Below are 17,932 nucleotides of genomic sequence, written 5' to 3' on the forward strand. Positions count from 1 at the left end.
TTCTTTTAAAGTGTGTGCTATATCGCATATGTTGGATATAGATGTCAAGTTGGTTTAGCATATAGAGATTTCTACTCTATGATTAACTGCGAGCCCTTGGAACGTGTGATTGGTTGTTGTCACCTATTATCTAACAGATAAGATGCTAGTTTAGTGCAAATTGTACAACAATCTGCGAAACTAAATATGTTTTGCTTATGCATTATAGTGGAATTTGTGTCCTGATGGCTGCGTCTATTTTCGAAGTGTTATACGCAAAGTTCCAACTTTGAAGTCAGGTGAGCCATCAATTTGGGCTATTACTAACCTAAAATGGTTTGATCTGTTTGTCACACGTCGTGAACATCATATTGATTATCCCCATTTGGGTTTGCACTTGTAGTATTCAAGAGAAAGTCCCGTTAATCGAAGCGGTAAGAATAAAGACAGAGAGAATAAAGAAGAAGTTAACCTGGCAGAGTAAGAGGCCCCCATATGCAGCCAAGACTCTTTACGAGCCCGGTAAAACTCTAAAAAGAATATTTTCTTACTGGCTTAATGGCTAAAATTATTTCGTGTTTCTGATCTATTCTTATTATTTTGCATATATGTCACCCGGCAGTTCCCCTTTGATTGACAACAAGTGGCAACTGTAATACTATTGGGGACATCTGTTCCATCACCTATATCCTAGGTGAGTTTATGGGATTAATTCCCTTTTTTGTCAAGTCTTTATCACAGCATTGATATTTATTTTTCATATATACCCATTTATTTTGTTTAGGCTGGTATACACCTCCTGTGTCCTGAAGAAGACCCGATATGACTACTTACAACTAGTGTTTGATGTAGGGTCGAAACGTTGACGGTTCTCCAGTCCCCTATTAATCGGATTTCCTTGTTGATAACAAAAGATAGGACATGTGCCTTACAAGGATTATTGTATACCCATGAGGAAATTGAGCACTGTTCACAATAAGAAACTTTGTATATATTTTGGTTTTACTTAGTAAATACGTGCATATATTGTAATTATTTACACTGTCACCTATTGCACTAAGTCACTTTATTCACTTGGTCACTGTGTCGTTTTTCAAAAATACTGTATATACAGCCTTTTCTTTATCTTTTCCTTGTATAGGATTTTGTTTATCTCTGAAAGAGTTGATACTTAACTTAAAACACAAAGAATACATTTCTGTATCTAAAATTGTACATCTTTGTTCGATATTGATTATCCAACTGATTTATAAATGCTGTGGTTTTTGATTTATTACGATTGAAATTAATTGTTTCCCTATGGAACCATTGTTTACATTATGTCTTCAAGTAGTAGGAGCACCCCCCTCAGCGCCTTGAGACCCTCACGGGTATGTAGTGCGCCTTACAAATACTATGATTGATTAAACCCGAGATTCGCTTGGTGGGCGCTATACCCCGACCCGCGAGAGCTTGTGTCTCACTCTTCGCCAACCAGCAGGAAGTGTGTGAATCTTCTGGGAGCGAGGGGCAATTATGGAGGGGAGAGAGTGTAACCCCCACGAGCACGAGAGTACCTCTAGGGCACGTGACAGTGAGTGCACGTGTGAGGGCATGTAAGATCCGCCGAGCCGTGTTTTTTGTTTTGCAGTTTTATATAGCTCGAACCCAACCCGGAGGTATCATGGCGCTTTACACGAGCACCAGCTGTTGCAGACATGTTTTGTTAGGAGTGGGGAGATGAAGTGTTTTTCCCAGAATCACAAGAGGTTGAGCCGCAGAGACCCGAACCTGGTTACCCAGCTTTGAGGTTGTACGCTCTAATAGTTAGGCCACATCTTAATGAGTCCAGCCTGCAGGGACAGGGGCCCATGTACTTACACTCCAGGTTGTGTCACTCCTGGGCGTGTCACTCTTAAGTTTGTCAGTCCTGTGTGTCTCTCCTAAGGTTATCACTCATGGATGTATCACTACCAGGTGTCATTACTGAGGGTGTCACTCCAGAGTGTGTCACTGGGGCGTGGGGGAGAGCAAACAGCCCCGTACTGGTCACCATGTTCTATTTGTATGCTGATGCTTGTTTAAACCCGAGAGGCACACTTCACACGTACTGTAATGTACAAACTACGCACAATACGTCATGCTCAGTCTTCTGAATGAAAGGCATCTACCGTTGAATAAATAAACACTGATCGTGTCTCCCAGCTGTTTCACATGCAGACCCCACAGAGGTCAGTGCTTCGACGCGCTCCCTCTGAGCTTTGTAACACTCACTTGCAGCCTCCAGAGCCGCACACCTATTCCTATGTGTACCTCTCCTCTGTCCCCGGCCACACGCTTTCTCAGCGTACTGAAACTCCCCTGGATGTCTAGCTCCTCTTTACTCCTCTTGTCGCTATGTCGTATGGTACAGGAGCAGGCGCAGTGCTGTGAGGTGAACAAGGGAGGGCGCCTCATTTCCTCACAGCTGTGATCGGTAGCAATCTGAGTATGTCAGGCATGTGAGGAGGGGCACCAACCACCAAAAAATACAATAATTCTGTTTTAAATGCAAGGCTGCAGCTGTTCCACAACTACGTGTCAACAACATCGGTAGTCCTAGGCGCACTGTTGACACATTCTGTAGTGTGCACACCACGCACACACCTCACACGTACTGTAGTGTACACACCACACACACGACACATACTGTAATGTACAAACTATGCACAATCCGTCACTATCAGTCTTTTGAATGAAAGGCAGCTACCGTTGAATAAATAAACACTGAACGTGTCTCCGAAGTCTGCGCTCGGCATTACTCACAGTAAGGACTCTAGAATCTTCCTTTCCGAAACTGTTGCTAAGCTCGAAACTGCATTAAAGGTTTGCAAGATTTTGCTCCCTCTAACCCACGGCTCTTACCTTCATTAGGTACGCCTTCTGTGATGTGTACCGTTCCCATTGTAGCCTTCACACTTTGTAGCACACAGTGTAGACAAGGGTATTCAGAGAAAATTGTAGACACTTTCTAAACAAAAGGGCTCATGTGGCTCGGCGAAGTGGCAAACCCTCTGCAAGGGTTAACTGGTCAGCTTTCAGTTGACGATTGCTGCATTCAGGTGTTAAACTGGTACTAATGAGGTGCGGCTTTGCTCATACACTATTAGTTGTTAACTGTCAAAAAACTGAAATATTACTGCTACATAATTGTGCCACATTATGTTACATATTCAACTTTCCTTGCTGCATAATTGTCAACCCTATTCTTCACTGCCACGTAATTCTAGTGGTTGTGCTATAGTGCTTTATAGTGTTTAATTATCTGATGTAAGAAATAATTAATGGGCAGATATTTCTATTGTTCTGGTGTCAATCTGGCACTGACCATATGTGGCAACAACAGCTTGTCACAGCCTGGAGTGCTGGTCCATTGGCAGAACCCCCAATCTGAATCGAGAATAAACAGTATACATGGGTGGCGGGTCATTGTATCCAAATAAGTTTTTCTGCCCATATAGATTTTGTTTCCAACTATCGCTATCATATACTGCTAGTAACTGCGGCCTCCGTGGTGGTTCTTTCTGGCTTATCTGTATGTCATAGAAATTTTCACCATTCAGAAATAAATAAATCTAAAGGGAAAGTTGAAAGAAATGAAGGGCGACAGCAGCTCAAGTATTTAGGATTAACAAGTCAAGATTCACAGTTTTACAGTTTGCATGAAGTGCACAACAGGAAGCAGCTACGGATAGGTCACATTATAGTACTTGGTGTCATGTGACACAGAGCGCCACCCTCTGACACAAATGTCACCTGATAAGTAATGTAAACCATTCTCCTCACCATAATAACAAAAAGATGCAACCAGGTCTGGACTGGCCCAAAAGCAGCAGCAAATGCTGCTCAGTGTGCGCATTCACCCTGCCAATAACAAGGGTTACTGCCTTCACTATTGAAAAACATAGCCAATAGGTCTCGCCTTTGGGCACTTATAAATATTTAGTTATGCAGCACAATATCCTTGGTTGTACAACATCAACCGTTGCATGGCTAAACACTTATAAGGTCCCGAAGGCGAGACCTATTGGCTATGCCAATGCTTGTTTTTCTTGTCTCTTGTACTGCTCCATCCCTTTCAAATCACCCCCTCTTTTTCTCTGTGTTGCGCCCCCGACCACACAACTATTTCCTTGCTTCTTAATGTTGAATGCCCAATACCTGGTTCCTCTGTTGCTTCTCTGCCTGCATCGTACCCCAATTCTTCTGCTGTTCAGTGTTGTTGGCGTCCTCCCTTCACCCTCCTGTTCGCTTCTTTGTTGCTGCCTTAGACCTTGACATTGTTCAAATTTAGATTTTTTTTTTTTTGAGTCGTGGCAGGTTTAGTTTGCTATTGGGCTGCTCGTTCATTAGGTTTTGTATTTTTTTTTTTTTTAATTTAACGTTTCGAAATAGATGTCCTCACTCTTGGAGCAGTAAAAAAATACAACAAAAAACTGCTGCACATGAGTGTGGAAATGTTATTTCGCTGTTCCACCATAGTGGCATGGTGCACACAGGTGTGATAATGCATAAGCACCATTGTTTGCTACCTTTAACCCCTTGAGTGCCCATGACGAGATGGTCTCGTCATGGGCTGCGGTTGCGCTGTGCCCATGACGAGACTATCTCGTCATGAGCCCCGCCCGCTAATGAAACGCCCGGCACAGGGCGTGGAAAGGGCGGGGCACTCAAGGGGTTAATAATAGAACATTTTTTCATACATTTGTTTTGTTGTGGCTTTTCAATAAGCGAACATTCAGAGCAATTCTACTCCACTGAAAAGCAAACCGATTGGAAACCTCAAACCAACCAGGTAAAAAAATGTGCAAGTGTTTAAACCATTAATGATGAATACATTGTAATGTGGTTTCACTGTTATTTCTATGTACATTACACAAGTAAAACATGTCCAGTTTAGTTTCTCATCTTTCTTATCTCACTTAGTGGAGCTAGCCATGATGGAGTAACTTATCTTTGCCCCCTGCCCCCTTCAAAATCTTTGAGTGCGTCAAATCTCTGATCTGTAGGTCTAACACTTCTCTATGGTGATCTGCTACACCTGACTCCAGTTTTATTAGTATATACACCACTATGCCAGATTCTAACAGTTTAATCTGATAGCACCATCACTTGTTACTGTTATTTATTTCTATGCCCATTGACTATAGAAAGTTTATTAAAAATGTGTGACTACATCGAGCATAATCCAATTTTTATAAAAGTACATTCAGTTTTTGTTAAGTTGGCCTACATTGGAGTTGTGTAACATGGAGTTCTTTTGAGAGCATCTGACTGAGCCATTACATTACATTCCTAGTAATCTTATTTTTTTATCATACTTTTTAGGAGTTTGTTTTGTCATCAGATGCAAATTGCCTGAGAAGTAACAGAAGTTAAAAAGTTTAAAGAAACAGCCTCTGGAAAGGAAAGCAACTGACAGTACACCCCTCTTCTACAGAAACACATTCTTCATGTAATCAGATTTTGCAGAAAGTGTGCCCATTATCAAGATACCGTGGACAGCCGCATGGCTGATGCCAAAGGAGTGTGATGGAGTTCCCCCTCAACATTTGGTGCGCTTAACATTAACTGACTTTCTTGTGACAAGCCTGTCACCATGATGTTTCGCGATCAGGTGAGCAAGCTGTCGGACTGGTTTAAAGGCTGGAATGAGTGTGAGCAAACAGTAGCCTTGCTGTCCCTCCTCAAACGCATTACCCGGACTCAAGCTCGCTTCTTGCAGCTCTGCCTGGAGCACTCACTGGCTGATTGCACGGAAATTCACATCCTTGAGTCGGAGGCGAACAGTGCTGGTAGGAACCGCTTCCTTTATTATCTGCCTGTTTTCTCTTGAGGGATTTTTTGCATGTGTTTATTGCATGTCTGTACACTGCTACTCTTGTTGTGGTTACTTGTTGCATTACTGTTTGCTGAATCTTTGTTCAACCATGACTTGCTCAGATGGCATTGATCAAGAGAAAAATATATTGAAAAGTAGAAGGATGTTGAACATGATTTTTAAACTAGGAAGCAATTTGGTCACCAAGTATCTGTGAGCAATTCCATTCACCCAGACATTCTCATAGCAGTGCTACACAGTGAATTTGAAAAACAAAAAAAATGGACGAAATGCTTTAAATAATCTCAGACATTGATAATTACGCAGGGCGCATTCAAATACATCTTTTTTTTCTGTAGGCCTCCAGACCAGCCAAAATGCAAATCGGTCTTTATCCTGTTCTAATGGAAAAAGTCCAGTCCAAACAACCAGGCTAGGAGCCTTAAGTGGAAATATGATTAATAAGGAGTTCGTTTTAGCTTTATTGGTCCATGTCGATGAGGTGCAACGTAATTCATATGGCATACTGAGCGCAGACCCTTGTCTTAGCATCATTGTCACATTTTGCTACATTTCACATAGAAAATTTAAAAGTGGGTATAACACTGCCACTCCAGACAAAAAGAATGGGAGGTGAAAAGAAGACTGCGGATTAGAGGGGTTAGCAAGGGCACAAATGCAAGACCAGAACCAAATAAATATCGGATGAAAGGAGCCAGTCCATGGACTTCTGAACTGTGAGGAGGAACTGGTGCCTTCTAATGGGCATAGTATACATACCGAGTCTGGGTCGTGATGGGGAAGGAGGTAGAAGCTGGGGAGGAAGGCACACAAATTGCAGCATTTTTTTGTTTGCGTTTGTCCGAGATTTTGTCTTGTTTGGAAAATAAATATAAAGTGTATGTATGTGTGTGTATATGTATATGTGTATGTATGTATGTATATATATATATATATATATATATATATATATATATATATATATATATATATATATATATATATATATATATATATTAAATCACTGCCACTCCAGAAACCATTGATGTGCAAAATCTGTCTTGGTCCTACTTTAGTAGGAACATTCAAAGTTGGCCTGCCAGGGAATGCAAGCTTATCCGGACTGATTTTGGCCTGGTTTGGCCTGGCCAGTGACGGGGAAGTTCGAGTCTTTTAGCACAGTGAATTTTGGATTTTCACTTTCACTGAAGCCATTTGTAACATGTCCGTAATTTGCGGTGCAGTTATTCACTTCGTAATTACCAGTGCCTAATTTGATCTGGGTTTTCTGACTTGAGAAACATATGTAGTAATCACTGTTTGATTTTAATTGTCACCTTTATGTATCTTGCGTACTAAGTAAGAAGGTACATTTTACATGTTTTAAAGTGTTTGCCCTATTTGCACATAGCCTAGCCTGTCCACAGCTTTTGCCTTTACGTGCTCGTAACAATGGAAGGGAATGCATTTTGAATAGCCTCTATATCCTATTTCTTTTTTTTTTTTTTAAAGGGAAATTGAATTGTGATGGAACATATTTTAAAATGCACTTTGATCTATTTATTGTAATGTTATGTGTTTGTATACTTTGATGGTACTTGGTTACCGAATAAAGTTATTTTACTACTATACATGTAGTAATTGAAAACGTTAGACATTCCCTGCCATGTTGATGTCACATCCACATGACCGCTGCTTAACTGGGTGGAAAGTAAATTGTATACAACTCCCTTTTTTCCCCTTTTAAATCGTGGTTTGGCCGTAGGAGTATTTAGTGCGCAAGGGTTCTGACAAGAGAACCTCCTGTTCCTTTTTTTTTTAAATACCAGAGCTCTAAAATGGGACACCAAGAGGGGTATTTAATCACTTGTGTGGTGATCCGATGTAATGGCTAGTTGGATAACTATTTTTAGGCCATAGACAACATTTGGAATTTAATTCCTTTCTGAACTAATAACCAGTGTATATTCAGACCTGTGTCTAACCCTGTTTAAGGTAAGGTGCAGGAAACGTCTACATTCCAGTCAGTCATAAAATGTTAACACAAATGCAGTAAAGAATACAGTTTTTGTTTGTTAAAATCAGAGTTTCCCTGGTTTCTAGGAATCATTTGGGTTTATAGAGTGCATACTTGTCAGCAAAGTTTTCTTCTAGTAGAAGAGTAGAAAATGGTCCAATATTTGTTGGGGAAGTTATAATATGTTATGCACTGCATAACAATTGCCACCCCCCAGAGCAGCAACCGCTGTGGCATTGTTTGTTGGTAGATAGAAAGTTGTTTCTTTAAGTAGATTATTCTATATTTAGCACCCAGATGGTGTAAAATTTCCAATTTGTATGGTTAAGGGATTTGTTTTCAGTTTAACAAGGATTCAGGAATGATGATGGAGAAAAGACATTTTCAATTTTATGCCTGATAAAACTTGCTAATCATTTCTATAAAGTAGTGTTTGTTTTATTGACCTATTGTCTATTTTGAACCCAAGGTAAGACATTTATTCATGACTGCTTTGCAGTGCTGCTGATCCTAAATTTTTCCAGATAATTTTGGTTGATCGCTCAGCGTCACACTATTCAACATCTACATGGCCTCCCTCGCTGCTATCGTTCGACATCACGGACTCTGCGTAGTATCCTACGCCGACGACACACAGCTCGTCCTCTCCCTCACCAAGGACCCCATCACCACGAGACTGCTTCCAGGAAGGTATGAAGGACATCACATCCTGGATGAGCAGCAGCTGCTTGAAGCTCGATTCAGAGAAGACTGAGGCACTCGTCCTTGGACCCTCCCCCTCTGCACCGGACAACACTTGGTGGCCCACCGCCCTCGGCAGTCCACCCACCCTGACGAACCATGCCCGGAACCTCTGTATCGTACTAGACTCCTCCCTCTCCATGACCCGACAGGTCAACTTTGTTGCCGCCACCTGCTTCAACACCCTCTGCATCCTCTGGAAGACCTTCAAATGGATCCCCCCCTGAATCAAGGAAGACTGTCAGCCACGCAGTCATAACCAGCAGACTGGACTATGGAAGCGCCCTATACGCCGGTATCAACAAGTTTCTACTCGGCAAACTCCAGACCATACAGAACACAGCAGCCAGACGACTCCTCGGCATCCCTCAACTCATCACCCAACACCTGCAAAACCATCTCTGGCTGCCCGTCGAAGAGAGTAATTTTCAAGACACTCACCCACAAATGCCTCGGTGTATCCTGCGGAATCCCGGGCTGCATTGGACCAGTGTTGCCTGAATACTGCCGAAAAATAGTGGGGCACTCACCTCGTATCTTCTTACCGCTGCCGCCGCCACTCTCCTTTTGGTCGCGGGGCGTTACGAGGACCACAACCCCCAAGCTCCATAGCGGCGGAAGGCCGCCTCGTCAGCAGCGCGCCAGGAGGCGTTTAAATTTGAGGACTTCCCCGGCAGAGCGGGTGTATCCTGCGGAATCCCGGGCTGCCTTGGACCAGTGTTGCCTGAATACTGCCGAATATGGTATATATGGAATTACGTAGTGATATTTGACACATTATATTCTATTGTGCTTAGGAATTCGTATTAGGTTTGATTTGTATTTTTAAACTCATATAACATCACCAGTTGAAGGTGTAAGTAACAGTATTAATTCAGTGAGCTCTATTGCGGGTTGTTGTCTGTTATGAATATGTCCAAACTTAAAGCTCCCTCTGGGCCACGTACTTTGGATAACTATTTGGTCCAGAAGGTTTGCAAAATAAATTCCGAAAGACGACAGTCACTAGGGAAAAGCATTTCTCCACCGCTGGTGACCCCTATTGGAGGTTCATCAGCACCTACATCATGGGATGTGAATAGTCAGTGTAATAATACTAATGTGGATGGTTTGGAGGAGGGATTGCCCGATCTTGAACAGATCCCCCCCCCCCCACTGTGGTGGATTTAGAGGATTGCCCTGATAAGGTATCACAAAGTTCTTCTACCCCCGTAGTACGGCCAGTCAGAGCATGTAGGAAAATTCCAAATAAAAAGGGGGGAATACGTTCTGTAAGAAAACGAATAGTCTCACCCTTAAAACATTCCGAAATAGTAGGAACTGCTAAGGTAAATATTGTTAGTTTAGATGATGATACAACAAATAACCTAGCAGATATTATTGAATCAAAGATTAAAGGCATTATAGATCCACTGGTATCAAAAATAGAGGAACTAACGGTAGAAGTCGCAAGATTGGGTGGACTGCTTAATAAGGCCATGGAAGAACCAGGAAGGGTAACTACTGCCATAACTAACAAGTGTCAATGTAATATACAGGGCGCCTCTTCCTCTATTAAGGCTATAGGCAGTAAAGAAAATGTCATAGTTAACCCCATAATATCTCGCGTGTGAACTCACTCTGACAGTCAGGTTATGTCTGTTATAGGAAATCATAATGGATGGGAAGAAATTAATAAAAGGCACGTTATTAATCTTCCACCTGAATGTGCTCCTTATGTGGTGGTATTAACAAACGTACCACCACTTGAAAGTAGGGGTTATCAAGAAACACATGACTCTCTAAAAAATAAATGTTTATCCTGGTTGAACAGGCAATGCGGTTTTCTGTTAAATTTCTCTGACCAAGTTTTGACTACCAGGAGAGTTAAATGGATAGGGAGTTCTAAGAAAAGTTCAAAGGGGGACTGTGTAATTGTAAACTTTAAACACCCACAACATGTTGCCACGGTCCTCCTAAGAGCAGCATCTCTTCCTACCTCCGATGTCAATGTATGCACTCGATCGCTAGGTTTCTTTTATAGTCATCTTAATACCAATCTAAGGGAGAGTAGCGGAATTGTTACCCACCCGGCTATTTATAGACCTTATTTTGGCATACCCACACAAAACAGATTCCATGCTCTTAGCTCCCTGGACTCTAATGATTGACGTATACAAGAGAGGGAGATGTACTCAGTAAGGAAGGAAGGGTCGGGCGTAGATGACTGTGTAGATGAAACTATATTTACGGTCATAGTACCCACGCCTAAACTGACCGAGGAAGTGATGGTTGATGAGGGTTCTGTGAAGCTATGCAATCCGGGACAACCAATTGGGGAGGCCACTGTTGCTGAATATGCTTCCGGTTCTGCTATTAGGCCTACTACCAGAACAGGCACATGTTCCAGACTGGTTTGCTGGAGCGTGGCCGGTCTGAAATCAAAAGGCAGAGACCCAGGATGGGAAACTTTTATCAATAAGTATGACATCTTATGTTTCCAAGAAACCTGGTGCAAAAGAGACGTTGATTATGAGGGATTCGTGTCATATAATCTACCAGCACGAGGAGAGGGTCCGGGTAGAGCTAAGGGGGGTTTACTCACACTTATTTCGGTTCACCGCCGAATATTGGTGATAAAGTACATACCGGTGGGTGATCTTGTCCAGATGCTCTGGATCCGTGAAGGGAAAGGTCGTAATATCCTTCTGATCAACTATTACAATAATATCTTTGACAGCACCAGGGGAAGAATATTAACAGATTTGGCCAATGCTATTGATAACCTGAGTTTGGAATCCAACGTTGTATATGATATTTGGTGTGGGGACTTTAATACCTCGTTGTGTGAACTATTACCTTTAAAGGCATGTGGGGTTACTAATAATGCCGGTTGGGAAGTCCCGCACTTTGGTCATGATACTTATGGAGAAATTCTGAATACATTAATGGGATGCCATGACTTGGAAATATTGGATTGTTGCAGGGATGGTAATGGCTTGCCCATCCCTACATTCAAAAATTGGCGTTCTAAATCAGTGACTGACCATGTGCTAGTATCTTCTGGAATCGCCGATTGTTTTGCCCCACTGGAAATCGAAATATCGGATACAAGTGACCACAATTGTATTATTGTGACCATGACCTTGTGGGAGGAGGTTCTGGGAGAGGCGGGGACTACAATCGACAATATAGAAGCCCACTGGGTAAACGGGGTAAGACTTAGAAGGGTAGGGGAGAAAGCTCCCGAATTGATCACATCCATAATAACGGGGAATTTGGCAGACATAGTATTTATCTTAGAAAATAGATTCGACCATGAGCGGGGTCCTATCTTGTTTTATAGGGATCAACACTGCTATTAATGCTAAATTTACTGGTCGCAACAGGGGTTGTCTAAGACCTGGACCTGTCTGGTTTGATCAAACCTGTTCTGCAGCTCTGACTAACCTTAAGCAGGCTTTAGCAATGAAGCCTAGGGATAAAAATTTAGTCGTAACTCTAAGGTTAGATTCTAAAAACGCTATTAAATCTAGGAAGGGGTTTCTTCAACAGCAAGCTTGGGATTCACTTAACCAAGCGGCAGAACTTTCTAATTGTGCGCTATTCTGGGCAACAGTTAACTCCCCATTTCTCAAGGAGACAAACATACCTGAGTTAACAGCAAATGTCTCTTGTGAAGGGTGGATTGCCCATTTTTCAACTATCTTTGACTCTGGTAAAATCACTAATGCTGGCTCATCTAGGTGGCCCATTTTACCACTTGATATTTCTGTTGAAGAAGTTGAAAGGGGGATCAGGGCGAGTAAGGGCGGGAAGGCCCAAGGCCCGGATGGGGTCCCAATTGATGTTTATAAAGAAGCGCCTAAAGTCTGGGGTCCCCTGTTGGCTGTTGTTTTTAATGCCGCTGTCTGTACTGAACCCCCTCCGACCTGGGGGGGGGAGTCCATTATTGTCCCAATATATAAAAAAGGATGCAGGTCTGATGCAAAGAACTATCGCCCTGTTTCCTTATTGGACTCCTCCATAAAAGTTATGAGTAGGATTATGCTTCTAAGATTGGAAGAATGGGCAGAACTGGATGGTATTTTGGCAGATAGCCAGTATGGTTTTAGGAAAGGCAGGGGTACGCTTGATCAATGTGTCAATTTAGAACTATTGATCGGGAAGTACAGTGATGCTAAACCTGGCCTTATGTATTTATGCTTTGCTGACTTAAGTAGTGCTTTCGACATGGTTGACCACTCAATTCTGTGGCCAACCTTGTTGAATTTGGGAGCACCACAGGGCATAATATTTTTTCTTGCCAGGATGTATGAGAGATTAAAAACGTGTGTACGTTTTAGTAGGAAGGGAGAATGTACCCCGAACTTTAGCGTTAAACGTGGTATAAGGCAGGGTTGTGTTTTAGCTCCTCTTTTATTCATTTTATTTATCAATGGAATTGATGTTATTTTAAAGGAAGTCCATGCAGATGCCCCTATGATCAATGGTGTATCAGTGCCGGTGTTATTATACGCCGATGATGCTGTGCTACTATCCAGAACTCCCGTAGGATTGCAGCGGTTGATGGACAGTTTTGCATGCTTTATTAATGGTAGAAAATTAGTTATTAATAAGGGAAAAACGTACACCATAATCTGTGGTCTCAAGAAATTAAAACAGGCAACAAAAGGGTTTTTTATCGACAAAGCAAAAGTACAGCAAGTGGACAAGTTTTGTTATTTAGGTATAACTTTTTCTAGTGAGAAGAAGTGGACTTATGAATGTAATAACATACGTAATAAAATGGCCAGAAATGCCCACGGAATTTTTAGATTTGCCGCAAAAATTGGGGACCTCAGGACCAGGGATATGATAAAAATTTATCAGGCCAGATGTGTAACAGTTGCATTGTATGGGGCAGGAATTTGGGGTTATTGCTGCGCCCATAATTTGCAGCTAGAATAGAATTCTTTTCTTAAACTTTTATGCCTACCCACATCGGCCTCCAATGTTCTGAGCCATCAGGAACTATCTGCGAATAACCTACCTGACCTTCTGTCCCTTAGGCCTCTGATTACCTGGCGGTCTATTTGGCTGAGTGAGGAGATCTTTCACTAGGTCTATTATCCAGGACTGTCTGCGACTAGACAAAGCTGTAGCAATACCATGGATTAAATATATTATTGTGTGTTTCTCAGATATTTTTAACCTGAACATTGTAATTGATCCCAATGCGGTTTTACTGATCCCCAAAGTAGAGTTAAAAAGGGTTTTCCTGGCCTATGCGGAGAGAAAGCGGGCTGTCGCCGCAGGAACTATGTCAACTGTTATGTTTTATAAGAGATATTTATTTAAGGATGGATTTCCTGTCTATTTAACTTTGGTCACTAGATCGACGCATAAATGTGTGCTAACAAGACTCAGATTTGGAATAGTGCACCATTTGGTGGCACATCCGATAATGAAAAAACATCCATTAGGGCCTTGTAGATGTGATGGGATTTCCACGCAAAGCACAATGCACTTTATGCTGTTCTGTAAATTGTATTCCAATTTTCGTATTGTCCTCCTCAAACCTATGTTTGTTAAATATGGAACACGCACAGTTGAGCACGCAATGAAATTGATTTTCAATTTGCAATCTGCGGATGTATGTTTTTATACTGCAACCTTTTTAAACAAATGCATCAATTCCAGGAAAAATATGTGTTTTTAAGTGTGTAAATGCTACTATTTTTAACTAGTATTAATTAATTTATAGTGATTTTAATGTATTATTATGTCTACTAAACTTGCCCGTATTTTCTTATGTTTGCGTTTGTGCTTTTATGGTCATTAACTTGTACCGAATAAAGCTTAATTGAATTGAGAGTAATTTTCAAGACACTCACCCACAAATGCCTCGAACACAGGACCCCAATATATCAACGATAGAATCTCCTTCCACGTACCCAAGAAAAAACCTCTGATCCGCCAAAACACCGCGCATGCACAGAGCAAGAACGGGTGGAAGAACCTTCTACATCGAGGCCAAGACCTGGAACGAGCTTCCGATCGACATCTGACGCACCCTCACCCTGCACATCTTCAGAAAGACCCTCAAGTCCTGGCTCTTCGACTGAACGGAGCGCCCCCCCCCCCCCAGCGCCTTGAGACCCTCACAAGTGAGATGCGCGCTTAAAATCCCCTGATTAATTGATTGAACCAAGAGGGCAGCACATACGGGAATATGCATGAAAGATGGTTGTGAGGCCTTTAAAAAAAACTGCAGTAAACCAGGTAGTAAAGATTTGTACCTGAAATGGGCGAGATGTTTATGTTGAGATGTACGATTTAACATAGGGACCATAGAGTAGGATATTACCTATTTTCTGCAGTTCAGTGTTGAAACTAGTGTGGCAGCCTCATTTTGCACCTTTGCCATGCAGCTCTACAGACCTATAAGACTATGATAAAGTTAACTGTAGTGGGGATTCCCAAATAAAACGCTTGCTGTTAAAAAAAAATAAAATAAAAAAAAAAAATAAAGGTTGGTAGGTAAAGAAGGTGTTTGGAAAGAGTGCACAGGAGCTGTCAATTAATTTGAGTGGTGGAACTTGATTGTGTACTGCACTGACTCCACTAAGTTCTGCTTCAAGAATCACTGATATGGTGGAAACATGGGCCCAGTCCATCACTCTGGTCTGGTCAAAGAGCAGGAACAGTTAGTTGTTTTTCTTTCTTTCTCGGTTTGTCTACCTAGGCATTATTTAATCACGTCCTGTGTAGTTATGAAATTCACATGGCAGAATGATTATCCTAACTATTATTGATACAAAGTTTGTTTTAGGAGTTATTGGTGAAGATATTTAGTAAAAAAGGTGAACATGTTAAACTCCGGTTACTATCGTTCATGTAATTTACATTGAGCATTCAAAACTACTTTTCTGAAATAGCTTTTCAGTCTTAGGTGTACCTTCTTCCACTAGTCATTTTACTTAGTAATTTTGTGTTATTTATTTGGTCAAAGGCTGAAAACGAGCTGGGTAGTGCCAGAGTTAAGTTGCTCTGCCTTTTCATTCTCCAGAAGATCATCTTGAAACATAGTAACATAGTCTCTGAACTACCTCCACCTCTAATTTCCTGGCTTGCACTGAAACTTGATTGGGTCCAATAGTAGTTTATTTGTTTAAATGTGACCCAAGAGCCTTTCTTTCAGAAAGTGGATACAATTGATTGCCTTATTGCATTAATTCAGTCTTCTCTGAAGGGCTTTCTAGCAAGGTTCCCAGTTCTGGAGCTACTACAAGAGTCTGCTCTAACATGACAAAAATGTTGACCGTCATTCTCACTTTCCTGTGAGCAATACCGGATCATTGTCTCACACACAGCCACAGTTTGTTTTTATTTATGACCAGAGGTCCCATGTATTAAAACTTTCATGGTCTCTCTTAGTTATTTTTATACCACTCTTAAACCAGTCTACATACACAGCACCCCCACTTACACATCATCATAGCGTCTTATTTTAAAAGACCTCCGCTCCGGCAAAGAGCCCACTTGAGGGGCACATCGGGCATTGCAGCTCCTGCCCAGCAAGGAGTTTCCCAATGATGAAGTATGACGCCAATCTGTGTTGTGAGGGCTCTTGCTTCTGAGCATTCTGATCCCCCGATCTGCTTTCCCTGACCCATCATGACCTCCTGCCTGTTTCTTCTTTTCCACTTGTATACAATCCTTTAAACATATGTTAAAAGAGCATAGCGTACTAGGATAGTGACAGTCGAAAGAGAAGACTGGGAAACATGCTGGTTCTAATAGCAATGTATGACTAGCTGTGTGGCTTCCGTTATCCTGGTCTTTGGAAACGTAATGATGTCATTTGAGCACAACTAAAGAATGGGGACATTTTTTTATATAAAGTATTCTATATTGGTGGCAAAATCGGAGGGTATCGGAGCGCTTTATGAACATTTGTTAGACCTTGCCAAAGGCTATGTGGGATAAAAATAGGATATAGAGCACCTTGACTTTTGATGTCACAGTAGAGTCTTTATAAAGTAAGATCACAGCAATTCCTGGATAAACAAAGTGAGACTGGAGGACTGGAGGAGGAGGTTTCATTTGGGATTCAGGTTGTGTGATTAGCTTTAGAGTCGGAGGTGCTGATTGAGTAAATGTTATTTTAATTTTCTTTAAAGCTCATGAAGGAGGGGTTTGTCATGATATTTACTGAAAGAGTGTTCCAGATTTTGGGGCATTGCCTGAGAGGATGTTGGGGCTTTTTGTTTGTTTTTTAAGGGGGATGAGAAGCATAGTGTTGGAGCCCCTTAAATTTCTCGTCTGTCCGGCCTTCGTGAGTTTGGCAGCAAGGTAGGCTGGTTTCCCAATGTGAAGGGCTTTGAGAGTGAGACGGGCAGTTTTGTAATAGCAACGGGCTTCAAGCGGGAGCCACTTTTGATTTTTCATGGAGGGGGAAAGTGATTATTCTATTTAATTCCAGTGACCATCCTTGCTGCTGCTGCATTAAGTGTGGCTCTTAATAGAGCTAGGTGTGACTTTGCGGTGCCATTTTGGGGTAGGAAAGGCTTGATTAATGTAGGAGTTTTAGGTTGTAGAATGCATTATTTGCTGTATTCTTGTCGGTTTATGCTCCGACTTGGGTCCAGGGTGATCCCCAGGGATTTGACAGAATCCTCTAGTCAGTTTGCAGTTTGTAGCATCAGTGGTATTTTACCATATATGGACTTTGGTGGTCTGACCCTTGTTTGGTAGTAGGAGGACTTCTCTCTTTTCTCCGTAGAGTTTCAAGTGGTTGTGTTAACCAGAATTGGACTTTAGTGAGCATAGTATTTAATCGTCTTAAGTCATATGGTGAGGATATTTCTAAGTAGAGCTGGGTATTCTCAGCGTAGAGGGGGTATGAGATGTTAGCATGTTTGAGCATGGTGGTGATTTGTTTAATGGAAATATTGAAGCGTGCAGGTGAGAGCACTGTGCCTTGGAGGGCTCCTCTGTTAATGGTGAATATCTCTGATATTCCAGCGTTTATTTTTATTTGTTGGTAGCTGTTATGTAGGTAGGAGGCTAACCAATTTAACGTCAATCCGTCGGCTCCGATCTGTTTATGGAGGGATCTTAGAAGCAGCTTGTGGTCCACATTGTCAAAGGCCGCTGACCAGTCTAGGAGGATGAGTAGGCAGCATCTATCAGCACCTAGGGATTTGTGTATGTCATCTACTATAGTCAGAATAGCTGTTACCGTGCTACAACCCAACTGAAACCCAATTGGAATGAGTCGAAGTTTGTTTGAGTCAATGTGTTGGTTGAGTTGGCAGATAACACATTTTTCAAGAATTTGTGCCAAGAAGGGAAGGTTGGAGATGTGCCTGAAGTTGTTGGGGTCCTCCGGG

The 17,932-nt window shown here is 41.9% G+C and overlaps 1 long non-coding RNA gene across 1 annotated transcript; it reads left to right on the plus strand.

Moving 5' to 3' along the window:
* The first annotated feature begins 207 nt into the window (after nucleotides 1-207).
* On the plus strand, nucleotides 208-1,057 carry LOC146797774 (uncharacterized). The gene is made up of 4 exons (XR_014968531.1): nucleotides 208-278; nucleotides 383-501; nucleotides 602-673; nucleotides 764-1,057. It is a non-coding gene; the product is annotated as an uncharacterized LOC146797774 (long non-coding RNA).
* The last annotated feature ends 16,875 nt before the right edge of the window (nucleotides 1,058-17,932 follow it).

Source organism: Triturus cristatus, chromosome 9 (assembly GCF_964204655.1).
Source record: "Triturus cristatus chromosome 9, aTriCri1.1, whole genome shotgun sequence".
Classification (NCBI taxonomy): domain Eukaryota; kingdom Metazoa; phylum Chordata; class Amphibia; order Caudata; family Salamandridae; genus Triturus; species Triturus cristatus.